This window comes from Crocodylus porosus, unplaced genomic scaffold (assembly GCF_001723895.1).
Source record: "Crocodylus porosus isolate Cpor-Errol unplaced genomic scaffold, CroPor_comp1, whole genome shotgun sequence".
In the NCBI taxonomy this organism is placed as follows: Eukaryota; Metazoa; Chordata; order Crocodylia; family Crocodylidae; genus Crocodylus; species Crocodylus porosus.
In genome coordinates, this window is record NW_017728923.1 from 1024808 (window position 1) to 1039008 (window position 14201).

The following is a 14201-nucleotide window of genomic DNA, read 5'->3' on the forward strand; positions in this document are numbered from 1 at the left end:
GCTGACCCACTCCACAACAGCTCACCAAAACTCCACCGAAACTCCTGAAGTGGCCCTCTGGCCCAAATAACTGCCCATCCCTGCTCTATGGTCAGTGATGCTACATCATTCCCTAATGACGCCATGGCAAAAAAGCTGGAACCGCTGTAGCTAGGAGATCTCTACAGCAGTAGGGATCAGCTGTGGCTAAACAAGCTGAATTAATTATGATCCACCAAGAACCATCTGAACTGTGTCACCTTGGCACAGAATTTCAACACACCTAGTTAAAGTGAAAAACACATTGAAAAGTACATCCCTGTTAATATTTCTTCAGCAGGATGAAAAACAATGCGTCAACTGCCACCACGGCTTGCTGTTAGGAAAGAGAAAGAATAAGAGAAACAGCAGCAGAACAGAGAAGGGGTTGCTTTTGTATAAACAAGATAAGAAAAAGGGCTTTCTGAAAGGGTTGTCTGACCCACTACAGCTCTCTCTATATAAGCAGGCCAGTATTGTTCAGCGTTGGTTTGGAAGAGAGAAGCAGTGTCCAAAATGAGCTTCAATTATGGTTCAGTTTCCTAACATAGACTACAGCTGGGGCATATGTCTCACAGTCCAACTCCTTCCATGTTCAGGGTGTTCTGGTGGTTTTGGTCCATCTCCAGTCCAGACACAGGCCTGGCTACTCATGCTTTAAATTAGCTTCTGTTATGGATTTCTTTATAAAACAAGAATCTCCAAAAGCTGATGTCTTTCTCCATGATTTCAGAGACAAGGACAGCACCTAGGGCATCTTTGGGCTTCCTTGCCTTTCTCTGCCAAATGAACCCCAGGTCTAGCACCAAGTAATGATCTGTCCTGGGTGGAGAAGAGAAGTTCACTTACAGCATCTCAGAATTTGACCGAAGAAAACAAACCCCTGTGCTTATTGATTAAATAGCAATAGAGATCCATTTGAAACCAAAACAAGACCCCCTACAACCCAAGTAATTTAATAAAAGTCTCCCAGAGTCTCATGAAAACAACCCTCCCTTTTCAACCACAGTCTGACTAGACAGCCAAATACTGCCCAAAAAAATCCAATGCTGTACATCAGGCCCTCATTGTTCTCTTAAGAGCTAGGATTCCAGGAAGACAAATGGATGAAAATAACAGACATGAAACCAAATCTCATGATATAGATGTACCCATAGTGGTGTCCAGGCACTAGACGGTTGCCTCTGACCTTTCCTGTCTAAATAACCTTAAAACAACTGACTCATGATCTAGGGGAAGCCAGAGCAGTTCCAAGAGAAACTCATTAGTGCAGACCTGCCCAACAGCATTACACTGAGGCTTCCGCCTACCAGGTTCTCTGCAGACAGCCTAAGAGTTCATCCAAGCCTCTGGTAGCTTTCAGTTCCTGATTAGCTTCTCTCTCCCTTTATAACATGCTGGTCACCATAGCAACAATCTCGGGCAAAAGTGAAAACACTCTTCTGTTCTTTACTAAGAGGAATTCCCTTGAATTGCCTCACTCCACTCTATTCAACCCAGTTCTTCAATCCAAGGAACAAACACCTTGATGCCTGCCATTTCCACCCTCCATCATGGGCCATCAGGAAATGTGTGTAGCTCTGTACCCTCACAAGCATCGGCCCTTCTGCCCCCCTGTCCTGGTAGAATTAAACCACTGCCTGTCACAGGTAGGGAGAAAGCACAGCTTCTCGCTGTTGGAGCATGAGGCCGGAAGGCAGGAATTCTGGATATTATTCAGCATGTGTAACATGGGGAAGTCATCACTCAGTTCCCCTTTCTGTAAAATGGGGAAATATCTGCCTACCCCACAGGTGATGGGGATCACTGTGAGGCTTAGTTACCTTTATAAAATGCATCAGAGGACTCCAAATGAAAGGTACAATTGAAAGGCAAAGTACTGTTATATGTTTAAGGAAGTTCATTTTGTTGCTGGAACTATAGTCCTTTCAATCTAGCAAAGTCACACTGTGGTGAGAAGGAATTAATCAAATAGTATCTTGAGCACAGTAAGTATTATGTGCCTCTATGGAAAGATAATCATGTCCAATGGCAGGGAACTAAGTTTGGCCTTCTAGTTTCAGCTCTAGCCCTATCCTGCTAGCAGCAAAATGCCCCCTTGCCCTGTTTGCTTTCCTTTCCTTTCCTCTGTCTGTCCTGCCTACTGTAACTGTTCAGAGGCAGGCACTTTCATTTCCTATTTGTATAGTACCTCGCATGACAAGGCCTAATCCCAGTGGAGCGCTGGAGCAGTAATGGAAGGAACAGTGTTGCTCCTGCTATCAGAGTACAACCCCCAGGAGCTATGCCTGTATCACAGACCGTGTGGTGCTAAGAGTATAATATCACTACTCTCTGTAGTTCAAAGGGCAGATGCCTGTGCTTTTTGGACCAAAAGCGACCAAGTTCTCTCTTCTGCCACCACAGTGCTCTGTGGGGCTGTGAAATTCCTAGCAGGCCTCCAATGAATACTTTGCATATTTATTTAAATAAAGCATACACCTAAGCTGTGAACAGACCAAAGGGGCTCAGTGCTGGGAGAGAGAAAACAATGAATCCAAATCCCTTTCTACACAGCCCCTGGGCACTCATGACTCCAGTGCAGTACCCCTGAGCACTAATGACCTCTACCATCCGTGGCAGGGTGTGCAAGAGGCTACAGAAATGTCCCAGAGCTTGTATGCTTGTTAGCATCCCCAAGAATGCCGCGCAGGCAGGGACCCCCTCACACACTTAATGAAAAGCAGAGCAAACTCAATAGCCCAGGCCCTAAACAGCTCTCGGGCAGATCAGCAAAACCCTCTCGCAATGATTTTCCCAAAGCCCTGAAAAAACTCCAGCAAAGAATGTGCTGCTTGTTGGCGAATTCTCTGCCGAGGCCCCGGGGGCTGCTTCTCACACATGATTAGTGTGTTTACCCTTGTAACATGGGCAAAGCTGCACAATAGCGCCTCTGAGGAGACATTTCCCGCCATTTCCCCCCCATTGTAGCCCTTTTCTTTCCTACCCCCTCCTTTTCCTTCCTTCTTCCCCTTTTCAGCGAGATAAAAGGCTGAATTTGTGAATCACTTGGTTACAAAGAAGGGAATCACAAAGGCTACGAGAGCTGAGCTCTTGATGCTGCCTCCCTTCCCTGGCTGTGAAAGGAGCTAGGCCTAGTGGCTGAAGAAAAGCCTTTGGCAGAGCAGATGATTTCCTCTTGCCTCCTATTGTGGAGGTACAAGGTCTGGGGGGAGCAGCTAGGGGGGAAGGAGGTGTATTGTGACACCGCTGCTGGGTTTCAGGCCCCAGCGAGGGATTTATCATAAATAAAACAGCAGCTGGGGGATTTCCTAAGGGTCGTCTCACACAGCCAGGGCACAGCCAACTTTGAGAAGTGCAGGCGTCCCCGAGATCCCCCTGCCTGTGAACAGTCTCAGAGCCTGACCTCTGCAATCGTAGACCACGCATTGTTGCTACATGGAAATGACTGACAACAGGTATGATAGCAAGCGGGACAGCATCTGGGTAGGGTGGCATGGGGGCAGATGGGGATAGGAGGATGCCCTGGAGCAGTGGGAGCAGCACATTGGGGTGGGGGTATAATAAAGGGCAGGACAGCAGCAGGTTGGGAGCAAAAGGGAAGTAGGGCCTGTGATGCAAGCAGGTCAGTGGCAGGTAGAAAAGGGGGCTTGGGGTCTGTAATTGGGGGGTAAGGGATACAGTCCCTGTGGCTAGGAACAAAGCTATAGCAGAAGCTGTAACAGAACGAGGCTTTAATGACAGGTAGGTGGGCAGAAGGCATGTTTGAGAACCAGGTAATGATGGCACAATGGGAGGCAGGACTGCAGCTGGCAGGGGCCAGGGGAAGGAAAAGCATTTCTCCTTGTGCCCTTAGCCAAAGACAGTGTAGAGAGGTATGTGTAATACACAGCAGCTGAGTGACAGCTTGCTAAAAAATAGCTGAGGGTGTGGAGAAAGAAGGCAGCTAAACCAGCAATGCCTTGCTCATTGACAGACACTTCAGCATAGGTCAGCACTGGAAAGAGGCCATTCCCAGAGCAGAGGCTGGGACTGCAGCATCACACAGGTCCTGGGCACCTCCACAGCTGCAGGAGTTTCTGATCCAAACACTGGTCATGGCCCTGCTACCTTGGATATACTTTGAGTTTTAAATCCACCACAGGCACAAAGGGGCTAACAAGGAGAAGCTGCAAGGAGCACCCCTGATTAGCTCCACTGCTGCAGCCTCAGCCAGCAATGCAGCTAGTGACTGCTAGCTGGAGAGGGGCATGTAACTAGCAGGGCAGGAGTAGGGAATAGACTACTCTATGTGTATGGTGGGGCATGGCTAGGAGTGCATGCTCTGGAGGACAGAGGTTTCCATCTCTGGCATCAATGCACCTCTGGATCACTGCCAGGGAACCTCCAGAGGTGGCTATGTATTTCAGGGAATGAAATAAGCAGATGGGTAAGAAGCATCTTTTGGGTGGAGGGGGGTTGCTATGGGACAAATGATGCAAGGAAGTGTGACAAGGTGGGAGAAAGAATATTTAGGCTGGCAGAGAGTAGCTGCCAGCAGGGAGAGCTGATGGCAGTGGTGGTATCCACAGTATACACCTATGTTTGCTCTCACTAAGTTGGGGCTTCACCCATCTCATCTCAGTCACTCAGGTCACAATGCTGCTTACACTGAATTTAACAGCAAAAATCCCACAGACTCCAGTGGGAACTAAGCAGGCCCTGGGATGTGCTGGGTACCTGGCGGGCCTGCCTTGCTGTTTCTTTTAACCTGTCTCCATTTTTTTTCTCCCTTTGTATCTATTTGGATGTTCTCTCTAAGCTTCCATCGGCAGAGTTCTGGACAGCTGGAGAAAGGAGAGCTTTCCCAGTGCATAGTGACAAATTCCTTAAATTCACTGCTACTTTACAGTCTCTAAGCAAGGGAGGGGGAGAGCAAGCTCTTATTCAACGGGTGTGGGTTGAAGAGATTTTCCCTAGCACAGAACTTCTCCAGCATTCTCACTGGCCACCTGCTACTTCCAAACTCACCTGTCTTATCAAACACCCCACCCCATGATGATCAGCCAGATCCAGCCCCCTTTGAAATGACTGAATGTCTTTCAATGAGTGTCCAGAGAGGTGGAACAGGTAGTCACCTCTCCTCACCCTTACTCATCTGCTGTCCTTCCTGCATTTTGGAGAAGGGAGATCAGTGTTCACAGCCCCAGCCAGCACCAACATTTTCTCCCTCTGGCCTGCTGCAAGAGCAATTCAGCCTGAAAGTAATCTGAACCAGAATGAACAAATCAACTGCTTAACTAATCTATCAAATAACAGGCCAAACTCGTCCCTGGTAGAGCTCTACTGACTTTGGTGAGCTCACACCCAGACAGCTTTGGCTAATTCATTGTCTCTGCAGAACTAAGGGAGCACTGAGCTCTAGGAAAGAACTCAATGACACTGATTTGGTTTGCTCTTCCTGCTCCCTGCCTCCCCTGTTCTCTTCTGTCTCATTTTTCTCTCACTCCTTTTCATATCCCACTTTCATTCTCTCTTGCCTTCCCTTCTGCTGTTCTGTCTCTTTCCCTCCCCCACTTTCTCCCTCCTCACTCCCTTCCCAGCTTCTATTTTTCCCTGATTTTCTGCTTGCTATCAGCCTAATTGGCTCCACCTGCCAGCAAGGACCATAAAATTGGAGAAGTCGCCATGGCCGGCTGATTTGGACATGGCCTGCTCTCAGATTGTTTAGCTCAGCGTAACTCTTGCTGCCACTCCCAGCCCAGAATGAACAAGTGACTATGCCAAGAGGGGATAAACTCAGAGACAAGAGGCTGGGTGAATGCGGACCATGTCTGACACAGCTGGCCCCTGATGGAGCCCTGACTAGAGTCTGCAGGCACCACTGTAATATTGATTAATTAATAACAACATAATATCACGAGTAGGTCCTGCGTAAGCCAGAGGCAGAAGAGGGGCTGGATTTGGGCTGGATTCCCACCATGCTCGGAGGGGTTCCTTGGGGATGTATGCAAGAGTGAGACTGTCTAATGGGCATTACAGCAGCTTGGTTATTTGAGAACTCAAAGGAGACCATTTGGCCCATCCCATTTGATACCCAGACCCCTATTTCTTTGACATCCTGCATGCCGTGGTACTTCCTAAGTCACTAAGCAACATTAAGAGCCACTATACTCTTCAGCTTCATGGGCTCAGTGGTAAATGCACTGGACACTAATAACAAAGCTAAGTTCTACTGTACTTTAAATCTAGATTTCTATTGCTCGCAACCAACAACTGTCACAGGGATTGGGCCCTTATTGCCGGCAAACAGGGTTTTTTTTTCTTTTTCTTTTCTTTTTTTTAAAGACATTTTTCAAGTTCCAAGCCAAAGCGGCCAAATCATTCCAAATCCACAAGTCCATCCAAAACTATACATGGTCCTACAACCAGCAAACATTTTCCACACCCACCAGGGTCTTCAGATGTTTCCAACGTCTTTTGGTGGGCATCCTACATGCAGGTCCAAGCCTGGAGGCTTCGGGTTTGGATACCCCCAAGTTTTACCTGCCCTCAGCCATATGGCCACAGGAGCAAGCTAGGGAGGAGCCTCCCATTTCCATAAAATGGGCTTTAAGCCCCAACATCTCAGCAGGTACTAAACCACACCAGAAAAAGTTATCCCAGAGAAGGCTTAAGGAAAACTGCCTTCTTGGACCCATATACATGGTGTTTCCTCTGCCAGGTAAGTATATTGTCTGCAAACAGTCACTGTTTCAGAATATGCACAGCCTAGGAGATATAGCACTAAACTGGGACTCAAAAGACCTTGGCTCTAGTCTCAGCCCTGCCTTGCCTCTTAACTCATAGTGTGCTCATAGCCAAGCCAATTCACCTCCCTGCCCATCTCCCCTCCTACCCGTCTTGTCTGGTTACCTTGTAAGCCCTTCTAACCCAGGATCCTTGTTCCTCATAGCCCTTGCAAACTGAATTCAGAAAAAGCTATATCAGTTGCTTCAAAGCAATTCAACAGTGTCCACACAAGAAGGTTTAAATAAATGGATTTAAAACACAATCTAGTGAAACCAGTGCTCTTTTTTGTGGGTAACCCAGGCCCAGATGTTAGCAGAGTGCCTGGCACATTGGAGCCTAACGAAGGCTGGTTCCCCTTTGTGATAGTGTCATACACCTGAATAACTGTAGGAGTATGATTCAAGGCTGAATGTCACACTATATTTAGAGTTTCTGGTATTTATTTCTGTGTTATCACAGGAGTGAATTGGATCAAGAAGATATAAAGCTGAGACATCCAGCGTGGGAGAGGCATTTATCAGTAGTTTTTGTAGAAAAGAAAAAACGTCTATGCAACTTTCCACTGAGAGTAATTACTCTCAATGGAAAGTTGCATAGACATTTTTTCTTTTATTGGATATTCTTTGACTGGATATTTACTGATGTCTTGTCCTCCGCTACAAGTGACATCATCCCAAATGGATTTCTACTGGTAGAGGTTTAATAACCAGATTCTACATGTATATCAGTGCCCAGGGCTGCAGAAACAGGTCTCCAGCACCTGTGGTAAAGGAGAACCTGTGAAATAAGACTTTTATCCACTGTATCATCTTGGCACTAGAGAGCAGTACAGTCACACATTCCCTTAGTCAGTACCTATCAGGGAAACCCAAGATAGGATGGCCAAGGGAGTTCTCCCTGCAGGTCTTATCTGCTCATCCATGGATGGCTGTCTTCCTACAGCAGACCTTGAAGTACAGATTACACTGCTGGGCAGGCAGAGAACAAACAGCTAAGGCCCTTCTGAGCCTAGCAGCCCATCAGGCACCCCAGTTTCTGTAGCTGGCAGCAGGCACGGCTCACATTACATCCAGTTACGTGTGATTCCCCACCCTGAATAATCAGGCATCCATTTACATCTTGGTCACCTCAGCGCAGTCTTTGACAGAGCAGGACTCAGACTCTTACTATTAGGGACACAGTGAGGCACATACCTTCACTATTCTGCCACCCCTCCCCATGGCAAAGATAACAAATCCCATGGCAATTCCTCAGGTGATAAATCTATACAAGATCTGTCCCTGCTGTACCCATCCACATAGTGCCCAAGACAGCACACACTTTCCTCTGAGTTCACATAACTACTGGGTTCTAGCTCTAGTTTTTTTTGCCTAGGGAACCTGTAGAATATCCTTTCTTGGGGATTTTCAAGAAGAGGTTGCACAGGCATCTCTGTGGGATGGTTTAGCAGCAGCAGAGACATTTTTTGTGCAAAGGGCTGAACGAGATGATCCTCAGGAACCCTCCAAAACCTATGATCCTATTTGACAGTTGTTGCATATTTCCCTTTCTTAATATAGCAATAGAATTTATAAATAATCAAGGCAGCGCCCTGGCCCAGCGAGGGATCCACGGAGAGGTTACATGGGCTGGCTTATTAGCTTTGTTTAAAATTTAGTTTCCTCTCCCCCCCTCTCCCCTGATCAAATTAGGGCTTTGGTCACTGGAGCCTAGGACCCTCATTGTGCAATTGTCTGCATTTAGGTTACTGATTGTTTTGTACGAGTGTCTTCATTCCAAGAAAACACAGAATATTTTGTTCCCACAAATAAGCCAAAGATCAGAAGAAAAACATACGCTCTACTTTGGCAACTTATCCTCTGGCTGCTGCCTGTGTTCCTAACCCAAGAAGCTGTCTGGGAACACTGAACATCACAGTGTTTCAGAGGGAGGTGGTAATCCTGCTTCCACACTTTTCAGTTCAGCTCACAAGGTTTCCTTGGTTTTAAGCACACACAGACCTAATATCAAGTCCAATACAAGATCTGTAGTATGTCCAGGGTTACACTTTGATGACTGTTCAGTTGCTGAAAACATCACAACCTTCCATGTTCTTATACTAGAGAAAGGGACACTGCAGCAACTGCACATTAGAGGCTTGTCTGTGTGCAGTGGGGCTCTGAAAGCATCTCTTCCACTGTGCTGGGTGCAAAGGATGAACTATGTAAGGCACTGAATTGTGGAATGGGTCACAGGAGCCAGTGACATGCTTTTGGTCCCCTGGAAAGAAGGCTGCATCTTTTACTGATACAGTGGGATATGAACTGAAGGCCTCATCCCCAAGCAGTGCACCCAGTCAGGTGAAAGCCATCTGTCAGACACCTGGAAGAGTTGTTGTATGAGGACATGAAACACTACCAGGCCCCAATACGCCACACAGTGGTTTGACATGGCTGCTTTTTGTGTGGTATTGACAGAGTTGTGGGCTACTAGAGTCACAAAAGCAGACTGAGTAGTCCAGGCTCACAGAGATGACCAAAACCATGCACTTGATACCTGTACCAATTCCCAGGAATTGGGAGAAGAGGCATAGATCTTAGCTCTATGAGCCTCATTGATGTTAACAGCAATGACACAGGTAGAACTCTCTGGGCTGCCCTGAAAACTGCCCTACCTGAATTCTCCTAGCTGGACAAATAGGGAAGCTGCCTAGGGAAGGTGTGACATCTCCTTCACTGGAGGCATCTGTCCAGGACTGTTTAACAGTGGTTCAGTACCCGCTGAGGTGCAGTGGTTTTAAGCTCAGTTTACGGAAATGGGAGTTTCCTCCCTTGCTTGCTCCTAGGGCCTTACGGCTGAGGGCAAGCAAATCTTGGGGGCATCCAAACCCCAAGCCTCCAGGCTTGGGCCTGCAAGTAGGATGCCTACCAAAGGCTTTGGAAACATCTGAAGTCCCAGGTGTGGGTGGAAGATGTTTGCTGGTAGTAGGGCCACTTATGGTTCTGGACTCCTGGATTTAGAATTAGTTTTGGCTAATTTGGCCTCACATACAAATTATATATTTAAAAAAAAATCCCACAGCAGGTTAGACTACAGAACCCTTGATGTCCTTCCCTGTCCTTTATACCTATGGCAATACACCCTGTCATGCAGAGTAAGGGCAAAACTCCCCTCTTGGAGCTACTCAGTGGAGCTTGAATCAGATATTCTCTTCCTCTAACAGGTGCAGATGAGCCTGCATGTGCAGAAAGAGCAGTCTGGGAGTCAACATAGCCACAATCTCCCTTGCCATCCCATCCCCTCTGCTCAGCTGTCTCAGGGGCTCATTTTTAGCTGTCTTTGGAATCGTTCAGATCCTAGACTGTTTCCTCCATGGCTACAAATACCCAGAGAAATCCTGTTGCTCCCGTTTCCTGAACAGCTGCCAAGCAGGTACATTCACCCACAGAACCAATTCAAACTGGCTGCCAAACCAGGCTCTGACAGTCACTAGTGTGTTCTGGAAAGCTTTGACAGACTGTGAGAATCCCCTTGCTCTTCCCACTACCCCCTGGGACAACAAGAGAAGCCCAAATTTAGAGATTAAAGGACAGCAACTAAGGTAGATGAAGGGCTACCAGGCACTCTAGGGCAACTAGCTTCTCCCAGTGACTGTGGGGAAGGGAGTGAGAGGTAAGAGAGCTCTCAACCATGCCAGGGTTCAGGTGCCCCCTGCACGCTTGATAAAAGCATAAAAGCAGAGGCAGAGGGACTACTCACAACTCCATTAATCGCAGCGGGAGTCAGGGAAGGCTGCAAGATGCTATGACTGCAGCTACATTCCTCCTAAGGAGAACAATGTCTGTGTGTGCTGACCAGCCTGAGGGTGGTGGGGACTGGGGTTCACAGCCCTTTTCAGCCTCTGCTATGAGGAATTGTGGCAGGAATGCTACTGGGAGGGCCTGTAAATATGGGTATAAAGAGAGAAGAGGGAAGCCAAAAGTAATAAACCAGAGAAATGAGGTGTCGGCAACTGTCCACAAAGAGCAGGGAGATGCAGCCTGGTGCCTTCTCCTCTAATTGACTCATTGTTGTTCTGGCTTTCCTGTTTTTTGTTTTTCGTTGGGTTTTTTTAATTGTGGGTGGGCACTTTGTCTCCTAAATGAGAAGACTGGATTTCACTCTCCCTCCCCCACTGCACACACAACCTCCTTCCCCACCACCCCGTCCGGCTCCCCACTGTCTTCCCATACGCTGGAATTTTCCCACAGTCTTAGCCTCATTCTCAAGCCTGTTTTCATTAAGAGGAAATTCTAAGCTCCGTTCTGAATGTAACACTGCGTGGACAGCCACAACAGGTGGTGTGATTTTCAAATCCAGTGGAGAGAAAGAAAGACACATAGGCACGCACGTATGCATGCACACACACACACACAGATCTGTGCAGGGAAAGATGCAGGCAAAATTCTCTTTTCTTCCCTCTTCACAAGGAGAAGAAATAGGTCAAAGCCAGCCCCATTGTACGTACACACACACACACGTCAAAAGCAACAACGTGACCAAATCTAAATCCAAGGAAGAAAAGACTGAGTCCAATTTGTGCTCAGTGGCCCTCACCATACAGGAGACCCCAGTGTTGAAGCCGATCCATTAGAAGCCTGGATTTACAGTCTGCTGAACTGCACAGATGCTGTTATAGTTAGAAAAATCCCTTTAAAATGGAGGGCAGAGGGGGGATCCTCAATGATAAAATACAAACAGGATTTTATGTCATAATGCTAAACCAACCAACACTAAGAAACTCAAAGCTGAGGGTGTCTCTCTGGCCTGATGTGGTGAGTCCAACACCAGCTCAACATCTTCATTTCAGGCCTTTCCTTGGATTGGGGAACAGTTTCAATTAAAGAAAGACTCTAAAAAGAAAAGTTGCAGAAAATGTTATGGGGAGTGGGGCTGGCCAAGATGTCAGTAGCTGGAAAACAGACATTTGGGGTCTTTCCTGGGTTCTGTCAGGAACCGTGAATAAACCATTCCCCTTTGTTGCAACCCAGTTTCCAAGCCAGTAATGTTCTTTCCCCTTCCCCCCTTCACAGACAAGTTGTTCGGTTACATGCTTTGAGATATTTAGGGCAGGGAGTTGCAATGATCATTATTACTTTAGATGTGTTTGAATGCAGGACCCACAGCACGGGACCGATACCACCAAAGCTAATAGCTACAACCTTGACCAGCAGTGGTAATTGAAAGCATAGAGCACTTTTCAGTGGTAGAGCTCAAGAGACCTCACAGCACAGGTCAGTATCATTATCCCTAGCTCATGGAAAAGGAAAACTGAGGCACAGAATGGAGAAGTGATTTGCTAAAGGTCAACCAGCAGAACCAGGAAAAGCAGCTGGCCTCTTGAGTCCCAATCTGGTCCTCCATTCACTAGTCCACTCTGCCTCTCCTGGGACAATTCTTTGCAAAAGGTGACTAGCTCCTGAGCAGAAAGCAAGACAGCTGTGGCCTCAAGAGATGGCATAGTTAAGACTCACCCTTGTAAGTCACTATTTTCCCAAAATGCACTGGGAACTCTACAAGACAAAAAAATAAGGCTTCTGTCCAGGATCACAATCCTGCAAAACTACTGCACCAACAAAGCCCTGCTCTGTAGGCTCAGGGCTGATGGGTTTTCAGGGCTTGTGGCATTTCTCTATCTCACACCCACTGGCTATGTCCCTCCTACAGAAGGACAAGCTAGGATGCTTTTTGAGTACACCTTCTCCACCACCCACCAGGCCTGTGCCTTCCCAGGCAGCCAGACAAGGGCTATGGCCTGTACTTACATAAGGGACTATAAGATTTCCAGCTACCCCCATTATGTGTCCAGAAAAGGTCAAAGAGATGTTTCAGTCTTGCAAGGGCCAGCTCCAGGGATGGGTCTTAGGCCTTTTGGTCCAAACACAAGAACCTGGAAGGGAAGCAGAAGGTCAGTGTGAACAAAGATCCTGACCTAAAAGTTGGAGACAAATCCTAATTCCAGTACAGGCCAAACCAAAGCACCATGTCAAAACCCTCCTGAGCAATGGGTGGTTGGAAATGTAAGGGCTGCAGGAGAAAGGGAGGAGTGGAGATGTACAGAGATGAACTAGGAGTAAGTGAAGAACCACCACTTCTACCCTCCCCTGCCCAAGACAGACTCTTCCATCTGTAGCCCAGCTCCCACCCATCCCCCAAGGTGAATTAATCTCCCTCCCTTCCCAAGCACTTGATCCTCCTCCCAAGTCAGACAGCTCAGTCCACACTAGCCAGAAGCCAGCTGGCAGCAGTCAGCTGTGGCCTGAGCTGGCACCTGCTGCCTGGACTCTGACTTCTCCAACTGGGTGCTCTTTGAGTGCAAAAGCCCCACCCCACAGATCTTGCTTTAATCTGCCCCAGTGCACAGGTGCCTCTGACTCTACATGATGGCAGATGGCCTGGAGAGCAGAGAAAAGCCAGGACAAATTGTTAGCAACAGAGCATCCAGCAGCCTGCCCTACCAAGGACTCTTGTATTTGTTTCTCATGGCTCAAAAATATCTCCCAGTTTAAGGAGAGGAAATAAATGAAACCGGGCTGTTTGGAACCAGTTCCTAAGACACAGACATAGACAAAGTAGGGCTGGAAGGGACCTCGGAAGGTCATTGAGTCCAGCCCCCAACCTGAAGGACAGGAAGTCAACTAGGGTCATAGGATCCCAGCAAGAAAAGAATCCAATTAACTCTTGAAGGTGTTCAGTGTAGGTGCTTGAACCACCTCCGATGGCAGGCTGTTCCAGACCTCGGGGGCTCGGACAGTAAAGAAATTCTTCCTTATGTCCAGCCTGATATGGTCTTGCAGTAGTTTATAACCATTAGACCTCATCATACCGTGGGGTGCTCTGGTGAAGAAACGTTCCCCCAGATACTAGCTGTCACCCCTAATAAACTTATAGGCGGCCACCAGATCACCCCTGAGCCTGCGCTTTTCCAGGCTAAACAGCCACATGGCTCTCAGCCTGTCATCGTAAGATCTGTTTTCCTGACCTCTGATCATGCATGTGGCTCTTCTCTGGACTCTCTCAAGCTTCTCCACATCCTTTTTTGAATTGTGGAGTCCAAAACTGGACACAGTACTCCAGCTACGGCCTCACCAAGGCCAAGTAGAAGAGGAGAATGACGTCCCGGGATTCACTTGAGAAGCATCTATGGATGCAAGCCAGTGTTTTGCTTGCTTTACTAGCCACAGCATCGAATTGAAGTCTCATGTTCATCTTGTGGTCAATGATGATCCCCAAGTCTCTTTCTTCCATAGTGCTAGCCAGCATAGCACTGCCGAGCTTATAAAGGTGCTGCAGGTTTTGCCTCCGAAGGTGGCGAACCTTGCATTTTTCAGTGTTAAACACCATCAGGTTCTCGTCCACCCATTTGCTGAGCCTGTCCAGGTCAGCTTGAATCG

The 14201-nt window shown here is 47.6% G+C and overlaps 2 protein-coding genes across 3 annotated transcripts in view; one reads left to right on the plus strand and one right to left on the minus strand.

Moving 5' to 3' along the window:
- Positions 1-14201, minus strand: part of FBXL16 (F-box and leucine rich repeat protein 16) — a 198848-nt gene that overhangs the window by 175477 nt on the left and 9170 nt on the right. The gene's annotated exons all lie outside the window — the stretch shown is intronic.
- The window catches only part of METRN (meteorin, glial cell differentiation regulator), a 52585-nt gene that overhangs the window by 30881 nt on the left and 7503 nt on the right, over positions 1-14201 (plus strand). The window lies entirely within an intron of this gene.